Source organism: Maniola jurtina, chromosome 21 (assembly GCF_905333055.1).
Source record: "Maniola jurtina chromosome 21, ilManJurt1.1, whole genome shotgun sequence".
NCBI classification, from domain to species: Eukaryota; Metazoa; Arthropoda; class Insecta; order Lepidoptera; family Nymphalidae; genus Maniola; species Maniola jurtina.
In genome coordinates, this window is record NC_060049.1 from 3,815,071 (window position 1) to 3,839,270 (window position 24,200).

The window sequence follows — 24,200 nt, forward strand, 5'->3', positions numbered from 1 at the left end:
TTTATTTATTTATTTATTTATTTATTTATAACCGCCACTTCATTACAAAGCAAAATATTTACGAACGATTAAAAATACTATAAAACTTGAACATAGAAAATATTCAGTAAAGTTTGAAAAAAACGTCATACGGACAAAGCCTTTGGCCATTGTATTTTTTCTGTGACCTAAGTGGAATTTCGACCTTGATATGCACGCTTCGCCATAAGCGCCAAGGTCGTCGCACTCATGAGATTGCGGATTTTGAGAAACGCTCAAATTGTCTCCAGTATAAAGCAGTAGTCCCACCGCGCGCCGGCAATTTGCGAGAAAGTCGTAAAAATTGTTGGGTTTAAAACTAGAATCGAGTTGTGCTCATCAACGAGAAGTGAGTGTGTAGTTGGGATAGTTTTGTTGCTGGGCTATGAGCGAGTGTGCAAGTACGACGGGCGAGTAATCGCCTGACATACATTAATTAATTTTTGTGCACAATCGCAAGTGTTTTACCGCCAAGAGAACGCCACTAAGCGAGTTTTTCGTTGATAGCTCATATCGTTACGACAAACTAGTGGAAAGAGACTTCTCGTTGATAGTTTCGTTGTTCTCGTTGGCAGAGTTGATAGTTCTCTGCCAACGAGCACAATCATCTATTAATATATTTATCTTTTGTAATGACACGGAATCATACATCGATCGTACGTTTCTGAGCGAAAAAATAGTCTATAGCTAGTCGCTTCCTCGTCGGCGGTGGGACAGTATACGTGCACGACACCCATTATCACGAACTGGTATTAAAGTAGTCCTATTAGGATATCGAAAGACCATACGATCGTAATCCAATGTAATACCACCGGCAATACTAACTAATAACGCATTAGTTGGAGTTACGGAAGAACCGTACTCATGTTGTAAATGAAATGATAATTTTTATGTGATATAAATCTAACGCGCACTCTATTTATAGATTCAATCTTATTTTTTGTTTTTATATGATGATGTAATAATGTGTTTACAGTATTCGTATTGTTTAATTCTAGTAACTTATTTACTGGTTGGTGGTTTTGTATGAAAACTATACACATAAAAGAATAAAAGATCCATTATGAAGTACCGTTATATACAGTGGTACCTACCTAGATATAACAGCCTACCTAATGGGGAAAAAATTAACAATAATGGAGTACTTTTTCCAATGGTGGCTTTTTATAGAATTTAAGGATATTATTTATATTGAGACTGGATAGATAGATATTTCCATTTTTTTTCTTTTTACTTCATCATTGAAGCCCGAGATGGGCTCCTTGACTTGCTTACCAAACTCCATCAGTGAAGTCTGAAGCGACTTCCTTCCAACTCTTTAGAATAACGGGTAAGTATGAGAGTAAGCTCCCAAACCTCTCGTACCCATCCACTCTTTCAATCCATCACTGATTACTGACCACATAATCCACCACTGATTACACTGATAGGGTGATCTCTAGAAAGCTAACTTTGATTCGTTTTTAACCCCCGACCTAAAAAGAGGGGTGTTATAAGTTTGACGTGTGTATCTGTGTATCTGTCTGTGGCATCGTAGCTTCTAAACTGATGAACCGATTTTAATTTAGTTTTTTTTTTTTGTTTGGAAGGTGGCTTGATTGAGAGTGAAGATAACTATAATCCAAGAAAATCGGTTCAGCTGTTTGAAAGTTATCAGCTCTTTTCTAGTTACTGTAAGCTTCACTTGTCGGGGGTGTAGTAAATTTTTGGATTTACACTTGTTACCCGTAAGCACAGTCAAAGTAAGCTTCATAGATATTGGGAAAGATCAGGCTCTTTGCAAAGATACTTAACTAACTTGCTATGAACCTAAACTAGATATTGATTACTGGCACGCGGGTAGGCTTTCCCATCATCTAAATAAAATACCTAAGTAAACGCTGCACGTTGCACCAGTAATTAACTTGTATCTAGATGTTCCAAGTATTTGTATCTTACGTGACTGTAATACTTGAAATGAAACCGCTGAACACCTGTTACTAACAGGTGCTATTATAAAATACTACTAGCTTTTTGTGTCTGCTTCACCCGCATAAGGCGCTGTTTATACAGAATATTGCCATACCCCTTCCAAGTTAGCCCGCTACCATCTTAGACTACATTCTCACTTACTACCCGGTGAGCAGTCAAGGGTTAACTTGTAATGGAATAAAAAAACCAGTCAAATGCGGGTCGGTCGCGCACACGAAGGGTTCCGTACCATCGTTTAAGACATACCTAACTCTATTATGTAGAACACTGCAAGTTTATTGCGGACTAGGCCATCTATATGTGATTTAGTAAATTACAGAATAGGAAGTTGTGGAAAAGGAGACCTTTTAGATTACCTTAGATTAGACCTTAGATTCAAAAGAACTTGTAAAAAACTAATTGAATAAAAATATTTTGAATTTGAATTTGAATTTGCCAAAAGGCTACTTTAGATAAGTTTAGTAGAAAGCTGATCGACCAGAGCTGAGCAAAAGATTGTCCTATTCGTTATGGTGGTTTTTGCCTTAAGCAAATAAACAGATAAACTATAATTTACATATAGGTGTAGGTAGAGATATAAATTCTTCCATGTAATGCGCCATAAGCTTTTTAAGTGCGTGGGATGTACGCGGATCCTGGTGGAGGTAAAAAAAGCAGGTCCCCTGGTTTTTTATTTGGAGTCGTTTTATAATTTGTCTGTTGTCAGGCTATTTGGAGAGTCGTTAAGTTTTTTATCACTTTCGACGAACACAATACCCAAGTAACATAGTGAGACAGTTATGATAAGAGGATAATATTATGTAGTATATTTAATATGTTTTTATATTTTTTTCGCTAATGTTTTTACATTTCGAAAATGCTTCAATCATCTTGACCTTTAGAAGGTTCAAGAAAACCTTCCTTACATTTATGACCCTTTAGTAAGATATCCGTAACCTTATGTGGTCCTAGTAGTCTCTTGTAGTTCTCGTACGCACGAATTTTAAGGGGTGAAATGTAACGCGAAGGGGGCAAAATTGTGATTCACATTGTTGCTAACTTTATTGTTGTGATTGGCTGAACCTTTTGTATATGTATTCAAAAAGATCTGTCCTGAGTGACTGACTGATCTGTCAACGCACAGCCTAAACCGCTGGCGTTAGAAGCACCCACTAAGAAAGGATTATTGGAAATACCATCCCGTATGAGGTTAAATACAAAATAAGAGGTGACAGTTTGTATGAAAGTTGATTCATCATTTTTTCAAGTTATATCTATGAGAATTATATATTTGACTTTTTGGTTAAAGATGAAGAATTACGTGTTTCACGGTTTTTAGACATTCTACCCCCAAGAGCGATTAGATACGGGATGAAAGTTTGTATGAAAGTCCGACATTTTTCAAGTTATATCTTTGAAAATTGGCGTTTGGGTAGTACGTGTTTCAGGATTATTGGGAATTCCATCACCTCACCGTAAAAATTTGTAAAAATTACATATTACGCTCGGAGTCAATAAACAGGTCTATCCAACATTCCAATTAATTACCGGAATATAAGTCCCAAATCTATAAACCCGTAAACCTCTGGAATTGATTTTTGGTCCCTTTGTAAAAAACTAAGATCACGATTTCAATTAAATGATCGGGCACTGGTGTCCGTCTCACGGGTCAAGTCCCGAATCCCATCCTACGAGTATATCCGTCAGGTGAGGAGACCCCCTGTTGTCAAGTCGTGACGCAGATCTTTCGCAAGTCTATATAAATTATTATAATACCCACTACTCACTAGATGACGTCCGCGATTTCGTCCGAGTCGATTAAGGTTTTTGAAAATCTCTTGAACTCTATTTTTCTAGTGTTATAAGTAGGTAACCTTAGTATATTCTTCTCTGAACAAATTTTTTGTTTCTCCAGGATAAAAAGTAACCAACATTCATCTCGAGATGCAAGCTATCTCTACTAAATAGATGATGCCCGGACCTTTGTCCACGTGGTTTTTTTTTTTAATCCCGTAGGAAATCTTTAATTTTTCAAGACCAAATACAGCTAATGTTGAACCCCGGGGTGCAAGGTATCTCTGTTCCAAACGTCAAAATAGGCTTAACGGATGGGCCGTGAAAAGAAAGTTACAGACAAACGCAGTTATGTATTTATTATGTATGTAGTTATGTATGGTTATTGTTAAAAAGACGACAGTTGTTTAGTTGATATAATAATTCAAGGTTTTTATGTAAAATCAAAATTCCGCGTTTTCCTCGTCACGAATGTTTTCCTTATACGTAATCCGATCTTTTTAAACCTGATTTATTTGAATCGAATTGTTGCTAATCTGCACTTACATTTTGCATGATCAATGATCATTTAAATTTCCCGTGTCTAATATACAATGGTAAAGTTTTCTATTTACTTACTACTTTTAGTTTCGTACTAAGGAAAAACAAATCATCATCATCAAGACATCATCAACAGCATCATCTTTAAGAGGGCTCTCCCCGTCACTCGTTTCATACAATCGTAGTTCCAATTTCATTTGAATATTAAGCAACCAAAGTCCATGAAATTTTGCAGACATATTCTAAAAACTAATATCTATGTCTGTGGTTTTCCAGATTTCTGTTAAAATATTCGGTTTCAAAGTTACGCGGTCTTAAAAAATTTCATACAAATCTTTGAGCCCCTGTAATTTTAAAACTACATATATTTTTAGAAAAATCTAAAACACCACAGACACAGATATTAGTTTCTAGAAAATGTCTGCAAAATTTCATGGACTTTGGTTGCTTAATATTCAAATGAAATTGGAACTACGATTGTATGAAACGAGTGACGGAGAGAGCCCTGTTAAGACTTCTTATCCATAGCAGAGTGCACTAGAGTGAGGGAACTCTCGGTTTGATCCTGAATCGACCTGTGTCCTTTGCAAGTGCCAAATACCAATGGGTCTCAGGATCGAGATGAATCCACACATTTGTAAAGGCAGAGTTGAGAGTTTATAAAAGAACCAAGTTGATACCTATGACCTTTATTGTCAAGTCGTGGTCTGGACCTGGTATTTGAGTTGCTGAATGAAGTTTTTACGAAATTTTATTACATAATACACGAGAACAGGTTCCACGGACGCAGTGGACACATAGAAAGTTAACTGGAAACCATAAGTTGGACCGGCCAAGGGAAAGGGACATAATGCAATGTCCGCTCGGTATTGTTGACAAACGGATTGGAAATTATTGCTCCGGGTATCTAATTAGAGTAAAATATAATTCCCGTCGAAGTATACTATAAAATAGCTTTCTAAAGCATTATTACTGTTTTGCTTTACATAAAAAACACGATTCAGGTAGATTGAAAGTTACCCATAGACAAGACATAGCTGATGCCCGCGATTTCGTTCGCGTAGATGCTCTTTATTTTGCGGGATAAAAGTAGCGTATGCCACTCTCAGCAAAAAATCACATCGATCCCTTGCTCTGTTGCGTGATTGAAAGATAAACCAACAAACAAACAAACTTTCGCATTTGTAATATTATCAGAACATGACTTGGCTTTTTGAAAGAGTAACTGCTCAGTTGCGAAGCTGATGTTGCAATGTGCACGTACATAGTTCGCATAACCGATAAAGTTGGAGTTCTAAGCTACTAGAATGACGACAAGGCACATTGGCAGGCCTTCCCCGGTTTCCAAACGGTTTGCAGGGAGTTTTAATGTTTCCATCGTTATAAGATACCGGCGTTTTAACTATATCTTGCTAGACTATATATTATATAGAATTGTAGATATATATAGTATACTAACTGATGCCCACGTCTTCGTCCGCAAGTGCGGATTGGCAAACTTCACACACCTTTGAGAACATTATGGGAAATTTTCTGGCATGCCGGTTTCTTCACCATGTTTTGCTTCACCGTTAATGCAAGTGAAATTTAATTGTTTAAAATGCATATAACTTCGAAAAGTTAGAGGGGAGTGCCCGGGATCGAACCCTCGAACCCTTAACAGCAGACAGGTCGTCCTAACCACTAGCCTATCACCACTTTCATAACAAGTACTTAAGTCCTAGTAGTTGCATAGTTGTTTGTAATCAAACCAGTATTTATGATCATTAAAGGTCTGACATCGTAAATGTTAAATACTCTATTGTTGCTTATGTATTTTCCTCACGTCCTAAGATTAGTCTCGATCGTGTCTTTGCAATGTAAAATCAAGTTGTAATTAGCTTTAGCCTTTTCTCTGAGTTTCTCACGTTTAATTCACATACGGCTAAGTGCATAATATATTTATTTTACTTTGAGGTTTTCCTCACCATAACATAGGAGAGCCGACAGACGGATCGCTGATAATATTATTAGTGACGCTTTAATATTATTTTGATACCAGTTAGCTCTTGGCAACGATCTCACCTGATAGTAAGTGATGATGTTGACTAAGATGCGGGCTAAGAAGTTAACGGGAAGTAAGTATCCTATAGTTTTTCTTGACAAACACGACAGACTGACAGACAGACAGACAGACACACAATAAAGTGATCCTATATGGGTTCCGTTTTTCCTTTTGAGGCACGGAACCTAGATCGCCTTTTGTATTCTACTTCTTTCTATTTTTAATGCCCGATCCAAAAAGAGGGGTGTTATAAGTTTGACGTGTGTATTTGTGTATCTGTCTGTGGCATCGTAGCTCCTAGACTATTGAACCGTTTTTAATTTAGTTTTTTTTGTTTGAAAAGTGGCTTGATCGAGAGTGTTCTTAGCTATAATCCAAGAAAATCGGTTCAGCCGTTTAAAAGTTATCAGCTCTTTTCTAGTTACTGTAACCTTCACTTGTCGGGGGTGTTATAAATTTTTAATTTACACTTGTTGTTATTTTAGTTTTTTTTTGTTCATGTTGAAACAATATGTCACGAGTTACTGGAAAACTCCACCCAATATAGCTCTTTTGAGTATTCAAAACTAAATGCTACGAACTACCGAACTACGCCAATAAACCATTTTATGCTTTGGAATATTTGTAACTTGAATTCTTTTAAGAAATCAATTGAATATTGATCACTTTTGATATATGACCGTTTCTGATTAAGAACTCATTTTGTAGTCATTAATTATGAAATAGTGATACAGACATCTTAAAATTAATATCAATTCATCATTTTTTTTTTAATTAACATATTATTTTCAAAGGCCACGACCTAACAAAATAACTTAGATGGTCCAGATCACAACGGAATCAATTTATTAAAATAGCAACGAAGTCACGTGTCACCAATTAAGTAATTACCTAATCAATAAGATCAGGATCCCGGCTGAAAATCAGCGCTCACGGCGTTACAGCGCTATGCTGAGCTGGAACTCTTCCAGGCTGTGCGACAACACACTTTTACGGAAATCTGGAGGTTTTGTTTCATTCATTTATTTGTAGCGTTACAGTTATAATTTTGCATTTTAAACTTAATACAAAAATAAGGGCAAATAGGATTACAAGTTTTAGTGTACTTAGAAGTAATTATTAATTGTAACAGTAGCTGTTTAAGAAGACCAAATAATTAAGCGAACTTAAATAACTTTAGAACGTATATATCTACAAAATTTCGTTGAGTTCTGCATGTTCATGGCAGCCAAACTACTTTGTTTGGAGCAAATGAACTCAAACTCAAAGCATTTATTCAAATTGGGTACCTTGTAGGTACACTTGATGATTTTATTATCAATTTGTAAGATAATAATGATAAGGGTTCCAAACGGCTTCTATAATCTGAGAAGAAGCCCACAACAAATTCCTCTTAGGCCTCATTTACACGAGAGCTTTTTTAAAGTCCGTTAAAAAGCGCCCAAATAGAACAAATGTTTTCCCAAGTATTTGTAAAAAAAGCGTGACGTGTGAACAGATACTTGGGAATACATTTGTTCTATTTGGACGCTTTTTAATGGACGTTAAAAAAGCTCTCGTGTAAATGAGGCCTTAAGGACGCAAGCGCCTTAATCACATGTTTATATTACTGCGTCAATCACCTAATTAATAAATATTATAAATAATACAGGCGCCGACGCGGTCGTATGGTAATGAGAAAGGCCGAATATGCCGAAAAGAGCGGTCATCTCCGCATTCCACGCGGGCCGCTGGCATGCGACGCCGGCCGGCCGGGAAACCCGCGGACACCGGCGACAGCATTCTGCCCTTCCGACGTTTATTAGATCCTGCGAAGTGTGTCTGTCTATCTGCTTCGTTTCCACGGCCCCATCTGCTTACCTGATTTTGACGGAACTTGGTACAGAGATACACTTTATTTTATTTTATTAACCCCCGACCCAAAAAGAGGGGTGTTTATAAGTTTGACGTGGGTATCCACTTGAAAGTTATCAGCTTTTTTCTAGTTTTCTTGTATAGGTTTTTTTGCGTCGGGAGTTTTTTAAATTTTGAGTTATTCAGATACAAGTTAGCCCTTGCCACAATCTCACCTGGTAATAAGTGTAGATGCAGTCTAAGATGGAAGCGGGCTAACCTGAAAGGGTATGGCAGTTTTTATTAAACCCATACCGCTTTGGTTTCTACACGGCATCGTAAATCGCTTGGCGGCACAGCTTTGCCGGTAGGGTGGTAACTAGCCACGGCTGAAGCCTCCCACCAGACCAGACCGGAGATTTAGAAATTATAAAAGTCTAAACCCCTGCTAGGAATCGAACCCGGACCTCCCACTTATAAGACCACAGCGCTTAACACTGCGCCAGGGAGGTCATTCAAAAATATAGTACCTATATTATAAATGCGAAAGTGTTTTTGTTTGTGGGTTTGCCCTTCAGTCACGTCGCAACAGAGCAACGGCCCGACATGATTTTTGCATGATTACAGTTAAAAACCTGGAGAGTGAAATATACTACTTTTTATCGCGGAATATCTAAAAGTTTTCACAGAAATTAAAAAAAAAACAAATCCATGCAGACGAAGTCGCGAGCATCATCTAGTGGGTCAATGTCACCGACTCTCACCTAAGGACATAAACAAAAATTTACATAAATGTCGACAATCCAATTACAACTTTATTATTAGTCAGACGAGGGTAGTTTTTAAAGTGGCGTCGACGCTGGCGCCACGGCTGGATAAAAAACGGACAATCACGATGGACAGTGTTACCGATTTGGTTAAAAGCGATATCGCGAGCCTGATTAATGGTCACCAAAATATAAACAACTCGAAACTCGCTCTACATGGAAGGACGGTGGACCCGCGATTCTCGAGAATTATAATTAGCATACCTAATAATGTAATAATACATAATAATGTTATTTTATGAGCCGACTTGCGGGCGCCGAATTAATTTATATACCTATGTTAGGTTCCTTTTTTCACACATCTTTTTTTAATTAAAAAATTGTAAACAATTCAGTTAAATAGGTAATGAAAGATGTTTTTGTGTGAGGAAAAAAAGCTTTTATAGTAGAAAAAGTGTCTATCCAATATCACGAACTCTAACAACTTTCAAGCAAGCAGTTCAGTTCTGCCGTTGATTTTAATCTAATTGAAATACTTGTAGTAGTTGTGCGTACATTTAATAAAATTAAATAATCAGTATACCATCTATAGTGAGTTATCTAAGATTTTCATGAGAACGCATCGAACAATAAGCGACCTTTGCAGTGACAATGAAATCCCACTTTCTACTTTCCCGCGTTTTCCCACAAGATGGCGGACGGCGAAAAGCGCGCGAAAAACTATTCATTATGGTTTTCACAGAAATAATTGTATCGTTGTTGTTGTTAATCATTTAAATGGATCTTTATCACGCTTATTTTTTTGCAGTTATCCGATATTTTCTGATTTGGTAACTTCAGTGTCTTTCCGGCTTGTTAGATTTTAATGATAGATAGAGTTATTGGAAATATTTATTCCAAAGCCGGCTCCAGAGAAATACCTATTTCTCAAAAAAGAAATATTTGAAATAATCAACTAAGTGTAACATTTCTAACGACAGTATCTCCTAAAAAGAAAAAAAAATTGTCTGGCGAACGCTTAACTATAGGTAGGAGTAATTAGTCATTTCTAGAAGCGAGTAAGCTTCAGACATTGACTATTTTTATAACCCCCGACCCAAAAAGAGGGGTGTTATAAGTTTGGCGTCTGTATCTGTGTGTCTGTGTATCTGTGTATCTGTCTGTGGCATCGTAGCGCCTAAACGAATGAACCGATTTTAATTTACTTTTTTTTGTTTGAAAAGTGGCTTGATCGAGAGTGTTCTTAGCTAAAATCCAAAAAAAATGGTTCAGCCGTTTAAGAGTTATCAGCTCTTTTCTAGTTTTCTTTTAGAAAAGAAGGTTAGATAACCGTTAGGTTCATAATATTATGTCAATTGACAAATGTCAAGCTGTCAAGATCGACGTTGCCTAGATACATGATTATTTATTTGAAAATGATGTTTTGGCAAACTCAGATACTTTGGACTAGTACCTTGACTTGTCGGGGGTGTTATAAATTTTTAATTTACACTTGTCTATGAGAGTATATATAGGAGCTTTGCCAAGCTAATATTTCAGTTTGACATTATTTCATGAATCTTAGCAAAGACACTACTCATTGCTTGTGCCCTGTCACAAATTTTCTATGGAAAGAGTCGTAAATTCGTCTACTTGTGATTCCGGCTCATTTTATTTTAGAGTTAGATTATATGTAGGTACGGATGATTGTTTTCTATATATGTGAAGTCTCATGAAGATTTAATTACCCTATGAGTCTTATATTATTCTTTATGTCATAAATTTTCCATGAAAAGTGTCGTAATTTCAACTACTTGTATTACCGGCTTATTTTCGAATTCGTTTATGTGTACGGGTGATTATTTTCTATTATGCGAATTCTCGTGAAAGGTTCAATTACTCTATGAGTCATCATTATTGTTGACGATATTTATACAGCGCGTGGTGTATTTATTTTAACCAAAAAAGGAATTTAATTTCTTAATTAATTGTACATTTTCTTGAAAATATTAGGCGACGGTATCTTAATATCCACATCTGATCTACGAGTATGTCCTCCCTTGCTACAAAAGAGAACGAATGTCGTAATGGAAAAGAGATCATACGATATGCAAAAGAAGAATAAGATGATGAATAAGTAAGACTTGTACATTTATCTGGTAAGCAATAAAGATGCTAAATAAATTAATGAAGGTGCAATAAAGCGTTATGCTAATATTAGCAAATTGAGATTTTTATGGATAGGTATTGAATTGACACTTCTTGTTTTATAATATATCTTGATATATTTTGATTTAATTTTTTGTAATTTAAATTGAATAGGTAATAACTCACTAAGTAGGTACTTTTCGGGACAATTTTTCAATCGTCAAATAAGTTTTATCTAAGGAACAAAGAGGTTTGTTAGGTTTTGTACATGAAACCTGTCTTTAGTCAAAGTTTATCTGGCGATTGAAAAAACGAAAGAGCTATGCAATTTGCACTTTTATTCTATAAAAAATAAAACACCCCCTGTATACCTTTTTCTGAGTGCGGCTTTTGTGCCAATTCCGTATTTGATTCAGTTTATTATTAAACTTCGCGAATATGTCGCACGAGATGTTATCAAACTCATATTTATATTTAGCTCCTGAGTGTTTCGTTTATTCGACGATTAATTTGAATTTTAATGAATGGAAACGTTTCACGAATTTATTTTGATGCGTGAATAAAAATTAAATTAAAAATTTAAAAAACCCCCGACACATAAACCTCTAAAAAGTAAAAAAATAATAGGTAAGTATGTATGTGCCCTTTAAGAATAGTATAAATAGTAAAGTTTTTATCCAAGCGTTCGTTGCGCCAGGGGACCGCTACCTATCATAAACTATGAAAATCATCTGTTATAGAAAGAATAGTCTTTAGCGGTCCCCCGACGCAACGAACGCTTGGATAAAAACTTTACTATTTATACTATTCTTAAAAGGCCCATACATACTTACCTATTATTTTTTTACTTTTTAGAGGTTTATGTGTCGGGGGTTTTTTAAATTTTTAATTTAATTTTTATTTCACGCTTTTTAAACTTTTATTTATAAATTACCGTTTATTTGTGCCATTCTAAAACCCAATTTCTATAATAATATAAATCCAATAAGGCAGCTAATATCTTTTCAAAAGTAACATCAATGTTATGTTAATTATACGTTCCATGAAATATTTTTAACCGAACATCACTAAATCAAGAATTATCTGAATGACTCACATAGTTTAACACGACCAAAACGAAATATCTGTTTCTAAATGTCGTTGCTTTAAAGATGTACCCATTTTACGTAGTCGTATAATATAGTTCGCTTTTTAAGATATACGATTAAATTGAAATCGACTTTCACCCGATGAAATAAGGAATAAAGTGGCTTGTATTTCATTTTGTTTGTTATTGCATGTCAAATTTTTATTTGACATAACTTTCAAAAACCGGTCAATTGCGAGTCTGCCTCACACATGAAGAGTTCCGTACAAGTTTTTTTTTTATGTAATGACAATTCAGTTGTCGGATTTTTCTCTTTACTTGGGCCACAGGAGTAAAGTGCTTGGGCTATAAAATATTGCTACCTGCCTTTCATGATTCTAGGTAAACGGGAAGTACCCAATTTATAAGTTTTGATTCTCTTGAAAGATGCGACAGACGGACACACAAACAGACAACGAAGTGGTGAAGGAGTTTTCCTTCAGGAAACCTGCATGCTTGGGAGTTGGCCATAATGCTCCCTCAAAGGTGCGTGAGGTGTGCCAATACGTGCTTGGCCAGTGTGGTAGCTTCTCATTCTGAGAGGATACTTGTGCTCAGTAGTGAGCCGGCGATGGGTTGATCCTGATGATGATGAATTTTAAAGTATTTTGTCAAAGTAAATAAGCTGAGTTCATGCAGATAAAATAAAAGAAGGTGCGCCTAATGCATCATCCAAACCTGCGCGACAAAGCGACTACGAAGCGGGAACCTCAGTCGCGCGGAGGGTCATCGCCTCCTACGATATTTAATGGTGACATGCACACCTACGCGACTACAACTGTCGAGGTTACAACATCTTTTTATTCTCTACAGATGCCTACTGAACCCTAAAAATAGTTTGACTATGGTTTGGGTTTTGATTGATTGTTCGTGGCCTTTGGTTGACTGTTGGATATTATAATTGAATTGATGTTTTCCCGTTTAGCTGTGATTATAATATTTAATAAATTAGAAACTCCGCGCCTACGATCCAAAGTATCGGAGTTTTCCAAAACATCATTTTCAAATAAATAATTATGTATCTAGGCAACGTCCATCTTGACAGCTTGACATTTGTCAATTGACATAATATTATGAACCTCTGTTACAATAGTGAAAGATCCCAGGGCCACCAGCCGTCACGTATTTTCTGACGAACGAAATGTGGACGATTGAGTAGTGTTAGTATGTACTAAGAACGCATGCCTACAGACCTGCTAGCTTACTTAGACGGCCAATTTTCAGGTATCAGGTAATCAAGGTACATAAAAACATTACTTACCTCACGTAAATTCTCCAATTTTTTTAATTTTTAGCAGATTTTTTTAAATATTAATAATTAATTGACATAAGTAAACTATAAGAGAGTGAGAGAGAAGTCAATATACCTATCCTAATACATGTCTCACTCAGTCTCATGCGCGTAGATAATGCCCTCGCGCTCAAACCCACAGAGGCATTAAAATTGAATTTAGGGGATGATTGGCCCTCTGGATCGGTCTGTCTTTTTGTAAAAAGTTTTAAATAGTTGTCTGGTGGACATATATAAAAATGGCGCATCAGAATTTACGTGCAGTTAAGTAATTACTTATTTTGGGAGCTTTAAAGCGTTTGCAAAGCAATACGGCCGACGCGGGAAGTGTCTGGGAGTATTGGCGACTTATTTTTAAGGATATTGCCTAAAATATACGTAAAAATCAGCTTGGAGAATTTACGTGAGGTAAGTAATGTTTTTATGTACCTTGATTATCAGATACCTGAAAATTGGCCATCTAAGCAAGCTAGCAGGTAGGCTAGGCATGCCTTCTTAGTACTTACTAACACTACTCAATCGTACATATTTCCTATGTCAGAAAATACGTTACCTCTGGTGGCCCTGGGATAAAAGTAATAAGAAAACCAGAAAAGAGCTGATAACTTCCAAACGGCTGAACCAATTTTTTTGGATTATAGCTAAGAACACTCTCGATCAAGCCATCTTTCAAACAAAAAAAACTAAATTAAAATCGGTTCATTCGTTTAGGCGCTACGAGGCCACAGACAGATACACAGATACACAGATACACAGATACACAGATACACAGAGACACAGACACACAGATACACAGATACACAGATACACACGTCAAACTTATAACACCCCTCTTTTTGGGTCGGGGGTTAAAAATAAATCTGACGATCTTTCCAGCGTAGGATCTCGTTATACGAAGACTTTCTCGATGTGTATCAAAGTACACTGAACTTATTAAAATAGAATGAACAGCAAATTGCAAAGTAAGGAGTCCTATCGAACTGATGAAGTCAATATGAATTTCTTCAAAAAGATTTTCTGCTGAAGAGCACTCTGCTTTTTGCATAAGTAATTTTTATCGCTTTGGTATGAGAGTAGGCAATACTTACATGTAAGTATCTGGCTTTAAGTGGCCTAATAGAAAAAAAACCGGCCTCGTGTGAGTCATTGTCACGCACCGTGGGTTCCGTTCTACAGAAGATTTAAAACGGTAAGAATCACTTTTGTTCACGAAACGCAAAACTAACTTTGTAGAGGTTTATTTTAATATAATCATAGTTAACAAGGGTTTTATTTTTCCTGTAAAATGTACATTAACTTCTATTGACCATAATACTCGTATTTCATTTTTTTCGATTTTATAACGAAACGGAAATTTCAAACCCCCAATTTCCCCCTCTTTTTTAATTTAACAAAAAATAGTTTTTGATTTTTTTCCAATGGTGTTGGGCCACTGTTATTATATACAACTATTCCTTTAATGTCGAAAGCATTAATATTTACTGAAATAATCGACTGAGACAGACGGACGGAGAAAGTCGCACCATGAGCGTTCAATTTTTACCAATTTGGTACGGAACCCTAAAAAAAATGATTTCATACCAATTAACGCCTGTTCCAACATAATTATGTAAGTGAAATGTAATCATGGGGCGGTACATGTAGCCACTGCCATACGATGTTACCATTGCTACACATCATCTAATACCACGTTGCGGCACACAATCTAGACCAGTAGGCATTTCGAACACTGCCTTACGTAATTGTATCATGTTTACAACACGTACAACTAAGTGCCTACTTCTATTGATTCCTTAGTTTTAATCGAAAAGAGCCTTCACGCTCAAAATGATTCCTAAAATGTTGAATTCTCATATTGTTGTGTACCTACTTTAAAATACAAGTGTAAATTAAAAATTAATAACATCCTCGACAAGTGAAGGTTACAGTAACTAGAAAAGAGCTGATAAATTTCAAACGGCTGAACCAATTTGCTTGGATTATAGCTAAGAACACTCTTGATCAAGCCACCTTTTAAACAAGTGTAAATTAAAAATTTATAGCACCCCCGACGATCCAAGGTATTTGAGTTTTCCAAAACATCATTTTCAAATAAATAATTATGTATTTAGGCAACGTTCATCTTGACAGCTTGACATTTGTCTATTGACATAATATTATGAACCTAACGGTTATATAACCTTCTTTTCTACAAGAAAACTAGAAAAGAGCTGATAACTCTTAAACGGCTGAACCAATTTTTTTAGATTATAGCTAAGAACACTCTCGATCAAGCCACCTTTCAAACAAAAAAACTAAATTAAAATCGGTTCATTCGTTTAGGCGCTACGATGCCACAGACAGATACACAGATACACAGATACACAGATACACAGACACACAGATACACAGATACACAGATACACAGATACACACGTCAAACTTATAACACCCCTCTTTTTGGGTCGGGGGTTAACAAAATAAACTAAATTAAAATCGGTTCATTAGTTTAGGAGCTACGATGCCACCGACAGATACACAGATACACTCTTCAAACTTATAACACCCCTCTTTTTGGGTCGGGGGTTAATACCTAAACGCGAAAGTTTGTATGTATGGATGTTTGTTACTCTTTCAATGCAAAAACTACTTCACGGATTTGGCTGGGAATGTAGATAGATTATACCCTGGATTAACATATAGGCTACTTTTTATCCCAGAAAATCAATGAGTTCCCACGACATTTTTCCGAAAAATCTATATCCACGGGAACGAAGCCGCGGGTATCATATATTTGTAACGGGTGATGTTCACGCTGTTGACGGGAGATCTAGTTTAGTTAATTTATGTTCGTTTGTAACACATACATATTAATGTTATGCCTAAAAGAGTGGTCTTACCGTTGATCTTGAAAAAAATACATACCTGAATATGTGATGTTGGAATGCAGCATTTCGACACGTTTTGCGTAAATTCCTACGATTTATAAACGTTCACATCAAAACCAGTGCTTGGTTAGATTTATCAGACTTGGGGAAAACCACTCGGGTTTTGAGGGATTTTCGTCGAATATTTTATTCAGAATACGTGTCCCCGTTACATTGAACACAGTTAAACAGTCTTTAAAACATGAGTGAATAGGCACCTAGGTAAACGCGTCCCATCTTAGACCATATCATCACTTTCCATCAGGTGTGATTGTGGTCAAGCGCTTGCCTATAGTGAATAAAAATAAAGTTATTTAATTTTCCTTCTTAAATTTAGTGTTAGACATCAGCTTGGGTGTATAGTAATTTAATATGCGTCAAGTGTTGGCAGTTTGACATACCATTACGCAGGAGTCACGACTAGATAAATTAAAAAATCACACAAAAACCTTACTTATTTACCAAACGTGATTAACTATGTTTTCCAGTTCTATTATTAACTGGTTAGGTGGGTACAGTAAAACATAATATCTGCATAGTTCCATCAATATTTTAAATACATATGTATTCTGGCCTAGTTTGTTCTGGGCTTCACAGACCAGGGCGCGTTTGGTACCCTCTCGTAGCTTCAGTTTAAAGTTTACTTACCTAATCAGTTATCAGTTTTCACCATTAATTGTCAAATTCAATAATTGCCTATCAAAAAGTGAACAGCAGTACCGATTTTGAAGGCTTTGACTTTGACTGGTGCTTTATTTTCTACTAGCTTATGCCCGCGCCTTTGTCCCAATGGACTAGGTACCTACTCAACTTTCAAATCCATATTTTAGCTCCTTAGCGGTTAAATTTTCAAAAATCCTTTCTTAGCGGAGCCATAATAGCTCTATCTGCGGGGCAATTTTCAGCCTGATCCGCCCAGTTGTTTGAACTGTGCAGTCAGACAGTCAGTCAGTCATCTTTTCCTTTATTTAAATGATAGTCTTGACCCAATACTGTTATGTCTTAACTCAGTACTGTAAAGTTAAATAAGACGCTCTTTGGACAAAATACCTAAACATGTTGATCAAATTTTCACTGACGAATTCCAGTTTCGTCCTTCATGTCCAAAATCAATCTAACGAATCGAAACTTTAATACGTTGTGAATACGTAAAGTAATCAACGACAAGCGGTACCAGTTAAAGGTTAATGTGATTGTATAACAGTTATAAGTTAACCGCACGTAAACACTTGCACGTAACATAGCTGTTAAACGTTTGCGATTAAATTAGCAACGCATTAGTGAAGTTGTTCACGGCCGCTATTGTGATTTTGAACCGACTTACAAAAAGGGGGTGGTTCTCAATTCCGCCCGTTTTTTTGTTTATGTTTATCTGATACAGGTTACTAGATGATGCCCCCGAAAGTTCCCGGCTTTGTCTGTATGGTTTTTTTGACAGTAAAATGTGGTGAAATGATTTTCGGAACAAAAAGTAGCTCTCCCGGATGCAAGCTGTCTGTGTACTGAATTTCGTGATATTAAGAGGATAGGCCTTGAAAAAGTTACATATCTAGACATACAGACAGACACACTTTTTCATTTATAATAATTTAACACTAGCTGATGCCCGCGATTTCGTGTGAATTTAGTTTTTTGCAACCCGTGGGAACTCCTTGATTTTTCGGCAAAGAAAGTAGCAGTCACTTATCCAGGTCTTTAACTATACCCAATACCCATGCAAGCAAATACCCATACAAACAAGTCTATCAGTTTCTACGTTGCGACGTGTTTGAAGAACAAACCAATAAAGATACTTTGTCATTTATAATATGGGTAGTAATTAGTGTGGATTTTTGATTTGTTTCGATTATATTTAACTAGCAATCTTGGCACTTCTTTTTTCTCTACTTGAACTTTCACGTTTACTTTTGGGTACGATACCTCGTAAAGACCAAGGGGGCTTGCCAAACTGTTATGATTCTTAGTTATCTGGATTGCATCTCTGTTTGACTTCCCGTTCACCTGAATTCTCGCTATATTCCACTAGATTTAGAATAAAAAATGAAGTAAATAAAATATGTAGTTAGTTTACCAAGCATCAGCAAGACAGTTCCAATAACAAAAGTATACCTACTCAACGACTAATTTTTTTTTCTTTTTTATTGAAACTAAAATCTACTAAACTTAAATCAACAATGAAACGCGCAAAAAAAAGCATTATCAAAACACAATAGCTTTTATGATGCAAAAGCTCAGAAAGGTCATATAAATTCCGATCTAATTGCTATATTCGATGGGAGAGGCACCATAAAAAACATCACAAAAAGTGCTCTTATTTTTAATTCTTTTGATACAAACTAATGGAATAATTTTGTATTTTATTGATAAAAACACAATAAAATATCCAGCTTTTTTACTTTTTGAGGTTATAGGTGTCCCATATATTTTCTGTAATTCTAAAACAACATTTATGTCAGTTACGGGAATAACCCAGACAAGAAAACGATATTAGAGAGTGAGATTTGGGATTAGTCAGTGGATAAGGTGACTGATTTTTTTTTATCAAATGCCTAGTGGCTAAATGCTAAAACGGCTCTTTTGTGATTCTGTTGAATGATACATAGCTGAAATGAAATGAGTTTATTTCCTAAAGACAGCATATGCCACTTATGATAAGTGAAGAGTCAAGAATGTACACTGTACTACTCTACCACTCTCTTTTGACATTTGCTGCAGTCAATGAATTGCAATGGAAAAAACATGGAATGACGAAATAGGCTTAATTTTCTTAAGATACATTTTAAGAAGATTAAGATTTTCTTAGGATAGGACAGCCTTTGAGAAATGAAAAAATTAAAGAGTCGCATGAAATATGGTTTGTATCGAGACTTTACTTTCTTCAATCATCATCAAGATTTTCTTGCCAAATAAATGCTATTAAGAAATTTTACTTTATTCTAATAGCACTGTTTTTTGAAGATTTAATTCCTCAAAGTTATAAAAGTTATACTGATCATTTTATATTGTAAATAACGGGCAGATACCACGATAAATTTAGTTTTGTTAACTGCCGATATTGCGACTCAGTTGCATAAACATGCTTAAACCACGAAATAAGCTTAAAATCATTAGTTCTACTGATCATTCCTCCAAACTCACTCTCTATAATAGCTTTTAGACAAAAGGTGTGCCGTGTGACCCTCGTATGGCTTGGCTGACTAGTTTCTAATCTTTAACAATGGCTAAGAATTCCACCGCGGCCTTTTTGTTCCTATTAACTATTTTTAATGTTACCCATACATTATTCTTTTAGAACAGACAAATTCGTTTTATCCATTAGTAGTTATTATTACTTCATTACACATACCTATCTGTTAGCGGTTGTGTTGTTTGTCTGAGGGATAAAATCTTCAAAAATCGGCCAAGTGCGAGTCAGACACTGAAGGGTTCCGCACTCGGGTGATTTTTTCAACATTTTGCACAATTAAAGAGTGAAGACCGTGTGTGGTAGCGCATTCTCATAAAATGCTGTCAAAACATATGATTTTTTGATATGCAGGCAGTGCTCGAATGCAGGCTGATAGGCTGACGGATAAAAACTTCAGAATTTTAATCGATGGATTGACAATAGACATTATGTAGTTCAGAATGGAGGACTTGTGTCTTTAGGTTTTAGAGGCCGATATCTTCGGTGGTGTCATTGGAGCTAGTACTGTTTAGATCAAAATCTAAATATGCATTCAGTTAATTCAGTCGCGAAATAATAAAACAAAGTAGTCTTGCAAACCATAAGCACCAAAACTACTAGTTCAAGTTCGCAAAGTTCCGTTGACCGCACCTTTTGTTACCATAAACGAAGCAAAAGGTCAGCACTTCCTCAACATCTGATGCGCGCACAGACTCCATGCCCGGCGGCTATCAGGCAATCTACAAGTTCAAGGCGCATCGTTCCGTTAACAGAGTCATCTTTCACCCGAGGGATTTACGCTTGGAGTGTCGTACTGAATCGTTGCGTTGTGAAAAGACTTCTAGCTTGGACAGTAGCTCGATGATGTAACTTTGATCTGGCCTTAATAATGGCTGGAATATGTTGTATGAATCCAAACATAACACGATCAATCAAGGTCAGAGATTGATTTGATTCCATATTGAACGTCTCAGTGATGGTAAAGGTCAGCACTTCCTCAATATCCAATGTGCGCACTGCCTCTAGACCCGCTGGCTATTAGGCAATCAGCAAGTTCAAGGCGCATCGTTCCGTTGACCGAGTCATCTTTCACCCGAGGGATTTAACGCTTGAAGTATTGTACTGAATATATTAGCATTTTATGATTTCTTTACTCAAAGACTTGGTTTGGACTATACTCAGTTTAATCCGTGATTTTGACGTAACCCCGAAACCATTTACCTTAGCATAGTACATATAGGTACACAATCCTATACATAATACAAAGCCCTAAAAAGTGCAACTACATTCATTTCTGCTTTCTAATTGAGTAATGATTTCAGACCGTCAATCATCATTTAACCTGATGCCGATGGTGAGCTCCTGACCTATTAGCATCATTTATCACAACAACGGTCCGGTTCCGGTATTTGACCGAGTCACCAAAATGGTATTTACCGTTAGCCTAGTCACCTTTGACCAGGAGGATTTGCGACCGCACCTATGTATCATTTATATAACAGTTTGTTTATGAGATGGATATAAATGTGCTTGATTTATGGCTTCTGAATGAAATCTGCTATTTAAAACAATTATGACGCAGAAGCATAAAGAAAAGATGATACCAAGAACAGGGCAAAGTTTTAATATAAGTGTTGGTTAATTTGGTAACTTTACAAAATAAGTTGATTGAGGTTTCAATTATTTGAATTATTCGTTAAGACAAACTTTAAACTGCAAATTATTCATTCAACGTTTTTATTCATTTTTAACCCCCGACCCAAAAAGAGGGGTGTTATAAGTTTGACGTGTGTATCTGTGTATCTGTGTGTCTGTGTATGTGTGTATCTGTGTATCTGTCTGTGCCATCGTAGCGCCTAAACGAATGAACCGATTTTAATTTACTTTTTTTTGTTTGAAAGGTGGCTCGATCGAGAGTGTTCTTAGCTATAATCCAAAAAAATTGGTTCAGCCGTTTAAGAGTTATCAGCTCTTTTCTAGTTTTCTTGTAGAAAAGAAGGTTAGATGACCGTTAGGTTCATAATAATATGTCAATTGACAAATGTCAAGCTGTCAAGATGGACGTTGCCAAGATACATAATTATTCATTTGAAAATGATGTTTTGGAAAACTCAGATACTTTGGATCGTAGGCGCGGAATAGTCCAAGAAAATCGGTTCAGCCGTTTGAAAGTTATCAGGTCTTTCCTAGTTACTGTAACCTTCACTTGTCGGGGGTGTTATAAATTTTTAATTTACACTTGTCAATGTGATATATTGTAATCATACTTGTACGAAATTAATCACTCCATAGGCGTTCTTGTCAAAACATAGTTCGCTACTCCTTAGGAAATTATGTGCATTTTGAAATGTTTTAAAGATTTTTACTGAATATTGTGACGCAGGTAATAATTTACCACACCTTAGTGATGCGTCAATATATTTTCACAAATATGCCAAAATATGTTTCGAATAAGTATAAAATTAAAAGATCTTGATAATGTTTGAAAGGACCTTCAAAAGCATAATATCCACCTACGCAAACAGACGCAAAAGGATGCAAACAATAATTAACAAAATATTTTTAAAAACAATGTCTACAGTAGACTTATTTGGACTCGTTCGAATTAAACCTGAAAAGGCAAGACCACCTGTTACCTGTGAACAAGTGTTTACAGAAGTAGTTGATAGACCAAAACTTCAAAGTAACTTATAAAAGATTAAAAAGTGTAAATTAAAAATTTATAACACCCCCGACAAGTGAAGGTTAGAGTAACTAGAGAAGAGCTGATAACTTTTAAATGGCTGAACCGATTTTCTTGAATTATAGCTAAGAACACTCGATCAAGCTACCTTCAAACAAAAAAAAAAACTAAATTAAAATCGGTTCATTAGTTTAGGAGCTACGATGCCACAGACAGATACACAGATACACACGTCAAACTTATAACACCCCTCTATTTGGGTTGGGGGTTAAAAAGACGCCATGGAAGCTCTGAGATGGGAAGATTTTGTCCCATTTCATAAATTAGCTTATGACCTTCTTAGATAATCCCTATTGGTGAAAACCGTATGAAAATCAGTACAATAGTTTCAGAGATTAGCTCAAACGAACACGAACTCTGCGCGACGGGAGACTAATTTATAGTATTATATGTATAGTGATAATAAATTGTGCGACTGATGTTTCATAGAACTAGCCCTACTAGCGTAATACGTATGTAAACGAGTTTGACCTTATAGCTGTTTCTGTTATAATGATGATGATCCGGTTGGAGGTACGTAATAATCCTTGAACTTGATAATATCTTATGATTACGTTTTAGTAATTGACGTAGACCACGTAGGAGAATATTTATCTATGTTACATTGCTATTAAGTTACTTACAATTATGCATTTATGCAGATAAAAGAGCGTGGATTGGACTGGCAGCTTGCTCCATTAATGCGCGGAACTGCAATTACTTTTATACATGGCATTAATATTGCAGCCAAAACTTTGAGAAGAGCACTTGCTTAGTTACTTGCTGGTTTTTCGGTAGGAGGGGCAAACCAGTGGTAAGTTTATTTAACGCTTCAAAAGGGTTTTTTAACCCCCGATCCAAAAAGAGGGGTGCTATAAGTTTGACGTGGGTATCTGTGTATCTGTCTGTGGCATCGTAGCTCCTAAACGAATGAACCGACTTTAATTTAGTTTTTTTTTGTTTGAAAGGTGGTGGCTTGATCGAGGGTGTCTCCGCTATAATCGAAGAAAATCGGTTCAGCCGTTTGAAAGTCATCAGCTCTTTTCTAGTTTTTTATAGAGGTTTTTGCATCGGGGTTTTTTTTTAATTTGAGTTATTATAAAAAAAATTATAAACAGTTGATATAATAAATACCAGAAAATTAGGCTATTTGACAAAACACGTGTTTAATATAAAATTCTGTAGAAAAGTGTTACTTAGTTTGAGCCAAGTTAATTTTGTTTTCAACGAACCTAGCCGCTATGTCATAAATGTTGTTGTAATTGAACTTTGAAGAAGGATCATCCATCTCGATAAAAACCAGTAGCCAAACTGGTCTGCGTTTGCTAATCATATAGATAAGACTTCACAAATCACTATGATTAATGAGTCGATACGCCAAATTATAAATAACTACCTTTAAATGTAAAAACTTTTTAAAGTCAAAGTTTTTTAATGTAGTAATCACCAAGTTCAATGAAAACATAAATAATATAGGTCCAAACTTGATTAACCTGTCATACACCATTTAGAGAGTTTCCGTCCCCATCGTTCGTCTCCATGATCCAATTATTACTCGTAACAATGTGTTTTTTTTGGAAAGTATGAAAATTTAAATGAGTCCAAATTCGACTGTCATGAGTCTTTTCCATATAAGATTAGAGAATTCGGATGCTTAATGGCACCTTAATCATCTATTGTCATCCAAACCAGTACGTATTATTGATCTTAATGAAAAGCATTTTGCAAGCAGCAAAAGTGATTTCAAGTTTAAGTACTTGTAAAGTCCGTGCTTTAAATAGATACTTAATGTAGGAATATTTATAAATATCTTAAATTAATGAGATTGCCAATAAGTTGAAGTAATTCTAAAACGGGTTGCGTTTCCTTTATAGATTAATGTAAAGTAGTTTTACTACGCCTTGAAGTTCTGAAAG

At 35.9% G+C, this 24,200-nt stretch overlaps 1 protein-coding gene and 1 long non-coding RNA gene across 3 annotated transcripts in view; both read left to right on the forward strand.

The window, feature by feature from the left end:
* LOC123876393 (N-alpha-acetyltransferase 15, NatA auxiliary subunit) overlaps positions 1-24,200 on the forward strand; it is a 133,436-nt gene that overhangs the window by 37,842 nt on the left and 71,394 nt on the right. The gene's annotated exons all lie outside the window — the stretch shown is intronic.
* Positions 444-21,186, forward strand: LOC123876401. Its single transcript, XR_006798347.1, has 3 exons — positions 444-734; positions 6,703-6,705; positions 21,176-21,186. It is a non-coding gene; the product is annotated as an uncharacterized LOC123876401 (long non-coding RNA).